A 6,000-nucleotide genomic window follows, 5' to 3' on the forward strand; every position below is an offset into this window, starting at 1 on the left:
TAGAGGTCTCAACCTAACCCAATTTGGCTCAGGCCCTAGCCAAACCCACTGCACAGTTCAAATAACTAACTTACAGAACACAAATACACACACCTAATTTTGACTCTCTTGGAAATAAGTAGGCTATTCAGTTGCTTTCAAGGAAATGGGTGAATTCTAAGAATTTTCAGGGTGTGGTCTTAACCTTTGCAAAGTAATAGAGGCTTTTTCTTTGATGCCATTTTGCAACAAAGAAAAATAAATTGCTTCCAAGCAGCAGGTGGGCTGCCCTCAGCAGCCTGGCCAGATTCCTGGTGCAGAACGCCTAGTGGGAACTACGCTGCACCATGACATTGCCCTGTTCCCTGGTGAATTCTTGGGTGGTTTTAAATGGGAACGGGATTAAATTGTGGAGGATAGGTCTAGCGGTGGCTATATTGCCCATGACAGCTAAATGGAACATCCACATTCAGAGACAATGTACTTCCAGTAGAGACTGGTTCATTAGGGCAAAGGGGGCAGTGCCTGACCAACCTCAATCTGCCCTCAGCCAGCCCCCTACTATGCCCAGTCCAGTGGGTGGCATTGGCTGTCAGCTTCTTCCTCCATAGACTCAGCATTACACTTGTGCAACTCAGCAGCAGGGAGGATGGGAACGAAACCGGAATTTCTTGGCTCTGGCTCCATCTACTGTTGGTCTCCCTACACACTCCATGCCTCCCAGGCTCCACTGTGTATCTCTGAATACAAGCCGCCAGGGGCAAGCACCCGGTCCTGAGAGATCTTCATTGGCTCCCAGTACGTTTCCGAGCACAATTCAGTGTCGGTGCTGACCTTTAAAGCCCTAAATGGCCTCGGTCCTGTATACCTGAAGGAGCGTTTCCACCCCCATCATTCAACCTGAGGTCCAGCTCTGAGGGCCTTCTGGCGGTTCCCTCACTGTGAGAAGCGAGGTTACAGGGAACCAGGCAGAGGGCCTTCTCGGTAGTGGCACCCGCCCTGTGGAACACCCGCCCACCAGATGTCAAAGAGAACAACTACCAGACTTTTAGAAGACATCTGAAGGCAGCCCTGTTTAGGGAAACTTTTAATGTTTAATAGACTATTGTATTTTAATATTCTGTTGGAAGCCACCCAGAGTGGCTGGGGAAATCCAGCCAGATGGGCGGGGTATAAATAAAAATTTATTATTATTATTATTATTATTATTATTATTATTATTATTATTTATTATTACTGGAGAAGACAACTCTCTTCATGCCCTGCTTGTGAGCTTTGCAGAATCACCTGGTTGTGGAAACAATTTTCTGGACCAAATGAACTGTTGGTTTGGTTCCGCAGGGCTGCCTTATGTTCTTATAGACTTAAAGGGTGCAGTTGAGGGGTTTGTACGCTCCTTAACTATCACAAGCTGCCTGGCATCAGGGAGAAGCCCCAGATTAGGACCCGTCTCCCCAACATGTTCATTTTCTGTAAAGGCTTCATTCAATAATGTGATCCGATGATCCACATTCTGAAGTGAAGCAGCCCTAGCAAAGTTGTGCATGATGCCTCTAAATGTAGGACAGCTCTTGGAGAAGGTGAGAGCACAGAGAACAATGAAATACTTTTTAATATTTCTATTTAAATGGAAACCTTGTGAAAAATAATGGCACCCTAAAAATATTTCTCATTTATGCACAGTGTTCCTCAAATAGAATCCTGGCTTGCTTCACAGAGTAGCAGCCCAAGTTAAACAGAATGGCAATATTTTTGGGTATGCCTATTGAGGGAGTGCAGAATCTGAGAACTGGCCCCAGAATTCCCTCCTACAGAGCACACTTCTCCAGTGATGTGGTTAGGTCAGCTTGGTCCAGAAAGCCTCTCTTAAAAATTAGTTCTATGTCTTACGCCTTTTTTAAATGATAAACAAGCCCCACATCTCCGGCCAAATGCAGAGATCAGAAGAACTATTCTATTGCAAAAGAATAATGAAGATGTTGAGGGTTTAAAGCTGTTTGTGATATGCATGTATTAGCAATGGGTGGGTGGGTGTGTGTGTCATTTTGTTCATATTTAAAGGCCAAACTGCCCAATTCTCACATTCTGAAACACATCCATCCTTCACTATTCAAACTTCTTTGAATTTTGTGATGCAGTTCGGCAACCAAGTAATTGTGCAAGGATCCATAGGGTGAGATATAAAGTGTGCATAAACATTTGTATGTTGGTGAAAATAATGTTGCATTAAGGGAAATTCCTTTGCAAAAATGTGTATATTGGGCAAAATTGTAAATATTAGGAGAAATGTACACTACAGTGCTGACGAATTTTCAAAGTGATGTGGAGAACTGAACTTTAGATTGGAAAAAATAACAATTCAGAAACCAAAACTGGCCTATTCATGCTTCCGTGGCACGCACACAACCCCTCCAAATAAACACAGTCTAGTCTACTGAGTGACTGACCAAAATCAACTCTTCTATGAGGCAAGATTTTGGCGCTGAATAATTAGTAGTTTCTAGTAGTGTTTACTCATGGGAGATAGCGCCAGTTTACGTAACGATAACTCACTTGCTAGCCAGCAGCTGCCCATTCCGTTGCGCTCAAGGCTGGAAGGATGCTTCTATGCACTCTTATTACAAACTTGATTTTCCAAAGCCTTATTTATTGCCACATCAGAGAAGTTCACCACCAACTCAGGATTCACCGTCTGGTGGTTTTCATGTAGCTTATTTAACCACATGACCGCATGGGTTGCAAGTTCCATCCAACTATGATTTCATCTGGCCCTGTTTTTGATTATACGAGTTTTTATTTGCTGTTTATGTCTTATCTTGGAAGGCTGCCATATTGCCTCTTTTGCACAAGTTTCTTTGAATATATTTAGTCTCCTTGACTTAGAACACAGTGGTTCCCAAAGGGTGCAGTAGCGCCCTCTGGGGGGGCTACCTGGGGGGTGCTAGGGGGCAAATGGGCAACAGGGGGTATTGGAGGTGGGTCCCTCCAAGCACGATGGTCACTTAATTGTGATTGACGAGGTAGAGCCTAGAACGAAACATCTCCCTTGCTTCACATTTAAAGTTCCACTGCTCTTACAGCTTTCAAAACGATTTTCTTTGGTTACGGTTATTTATATTTAAGATTCTGAGTTGTCACAAGATAGTCAAGTTACAAGACACTTGGGGTAGTGGAAGAAGAACTAATTGAGTTACAAATTGACACTGAAGCCAAAGTTTAAGAAATCCTGCCCAGAGTTCTGGTGATAGAAGGAAATTCCTCTTCACTATCTTGTGCTATGTTGTTGTTTAGTCATTTAGTTATGTCTGACTCTTTGTGACCCCCCTGGACCAGAGCACGCCAGGCACTCCTGTCTTCCACTGCCTCCCGCAGTTTGGTCAAACTCATGTTGGTAGCTTCGAGAACACTGTCCAACCATCTCGTCCTCTGTCGTTCCCTTCTCCTTGCGCACTCCATCTTTCCCAACGTCAGGGTGTTTTCCAGGGAGTCTTCTCTTCTCATAAGGTGGCCAAAGTACTGGAGCCTCAGCTTCAGGATCTGTCCTTCCAGTGAGCCCTCAGGGCTGATTTCCTTCAGAATGGATAGGTTTGATCTTCTTGCAGTCCATGGGACTCTCAAGAGTCTCCTACAGCACCATAATTCAAAAGCACCAATTCTTCGGCCATCAGCCTTCTTTATGGTCCAGTTCTCACTTCCATACATCACTACTGGGAAAACCATAGCTTTAACTATACGGACCTTTGTTGGCAAGGTGATGTCTCTGCTTTGCTTTCTGCAGAGACATGTTGTGCTATAGACAGTAGTTAAGAAGCTCCTTGTTACCTTTCCAACTGCATATTTGATAGGACATGGTTTTAGAGCCAACTTCTCTCCAACCTCTCTCCAGGAAATCAGCTTCAGATTACTAAATTCAAGCCTCCTGTTAAGGGACTTTAAACGACATGTTGGAAAACTAGAATCTCATCAAGCCCATCCATAGCAATAATTTACTGAGCAATGTGTTACCAAATGTCGTATAGAAGACTCCTGTTATATGACTAACAGACTTTGAGAAGCTGGTATAACTGGTTAAGTTCATCACTTTTGTTGAATCAACAGCTAATTATTTTAAATTGGATTTTGAATAAATGCACATCATTTTGAAAACTAATTGTGTTATTATCTTCCTTAGTGGGTTGTGCAAACTGCTTTTCTCATTGCAGGTCTTTGTTCCTTTTTAGCTAGGAGGGTTTTGCAGTTGACCGAACCAGAAGGAGGAGGGTCTGTTACTGATTCTGCTCTATCCATGTTGAGCGTGCCCATGTTGAGCTTTTCCTGCGGCTGATTTTAAGCCTGTCATGGTCATGTCTATCACACCAAACCGCCATCTTGGGATACAGAGAAACATCACAATTCCTCGGGGAGATGCCCCACCTGTTGGAGATAAACGCCATCAAACCAGTAGCTCGCTCAGAGAGCAAGTCAGGTCTGTTCAATTCTTTCCTTCATGCCACAAAAGAACAGTGACATCAGGGCCATTTTCAACTTGAAAGTGGGTTAAACAAAGGGGTCACCAAGAAGCACTTCAAAATACAAGATTTTGAGATGGTGGGTAGAGAAAAGCTTTTCTCTCCCTCTCAGCACTAGACCTCGACCTCCAATGAAGGTGAATGTTGGGAGAACCAGGACAGATAAAAAGAAAGGACTTCTTCAAGCAGCACATAGTTAAACCATGGAACTTGCTCCCACAGGAGGCAGTGATGGCCACTGTGACGTTTGCCCTCCTATGTGTGTGACGACAAACTAGGTTCATAGGGAAAGGGTTAACTAATTGTAAAATGACTAACCCATGGGAACCCAGGGGGCAGAGTTAACTGTGTATAAGGTTTAAGCACAGAGGTTTTTTAGAGGGTTAGAGTTGTTGAGAAGACAGTCTGGGGTTAGAAGAGACAAAGAAGATAAGTCTCTGGGTTGGGGTAGTCTGGTGTGAGAGAGGGAGAGAATTTGTTAAGAGGAGTCAGTCAAACAGTTGAGACAATCAGTCAGAAGGTATTAGGAAGGTAAGGTAAAGGGGACCCTTGACCATTAGGTCCAGTCGTGGCCTACTATGGGGTTGCGGCGCTCCTCTCACTTTATTGGCCAAGGGAGCCGGCGTACAGTTTCCGGGTCATGTGGCCAGCATGACTAAGCCACTTTGGGCGAACCAGAGCAGCGCACGGAAACGCTGTTTACCTTCCCGCCGGAGCGGTACTTATTTATCTACTTGCACTTTGACGTGCTTTCGAACTGCTAGGTTGGCAGGAGCAGGGACCGAGCAATGGGAGCTCATCCCGTTGCAGGGATTCGAACCAGGACCTTCTGATTGGCAAGTCCTAGGCTCTGTGGTTTAACCCACAGCGCCACCCACGTTCTTATTAGGAAGGTATAGGCCGGTAAAGAAATTAAAGTTAAGATACTGACAGGAATATTATCTGAGAAACCATAAACTTGTTATTGTTTGTAAAATAAACTTGTTTTTTTGGTTCACTTTTAACAACTGTCTGGACTCAGTGTTTTACCGGAGAGTAACTGGTTGGTGGCAGCGGGGAAGCGATCACAGTGGTGGCACAGGGATCAATAGACCGTTAAACGTCCGGGGACCCTGTGTGATCGCCACAGCCACCAACTCAGATGGCTTTAAAAGAGGATGACAAAATTCATGGAGGAGACTGATGGCGGCTAGCTAGGATGGCTATGCTCTGCCCTCCACAGTTGGAGGCATCGATGCTTCAGAATGCCAGTTGAGAAGAGAGTGGTATTGTGCTCAAACTTTTCTTGCGGGTTTTCTGCAGGCATCTGACTGGCCACTGTGAGAACAGGACTAGATCCTGCTGGCTCTTACAGGAGACCCTAACATCCATAATCGTGGCGCAAAGGAAAATGGCCGTGGGCACATCTAGCTCTGTATAGCCTGGGCTGTCTTAAGTACTGTATTTTTCGCTCTATAAGACACACCAGACCACAAGACGCACCTAGTTTTTGGAGGAGGAAAATAAGAAAAAA

At 44.6% G+C, this 6,000-nt stretch overlaps 1 long non-coding RNA gene across 1 annotated transcript; it reads left to right on the forward strand.

Annotated features, from left to right (window-relative positions):
* The first annotated feature begins 2,945 nt into the window (after positions 1 to 2,945).
* On the forward strand, positions 2,946 to 5,445 carry LOC308480278. The gene is made up of 3 exons (XR_013987987.1): positions 2,946 to 3,264; positions 3,780 to 5,007; positions 5,381 to 5,445. It is a non-coding gene; the product is annotated as an uncharacterized lncRNA (long non-coding RNA).
* Positions 5,446 to 6,000: the final 555 nt, after the last annotated feature.

Source organism: Podarcis pityusensis (genome assembly GCF_964106645.2).
Source record: "Podarcis pityusensis genome assembly, chromosome: 6".
Classification (NCBI taxonomy): Eukaryota; Metazoa; Chordata; class Lepidosauria; order Squamata; family Lacertidae; genus Podarcis; species Podarcis pityusensis.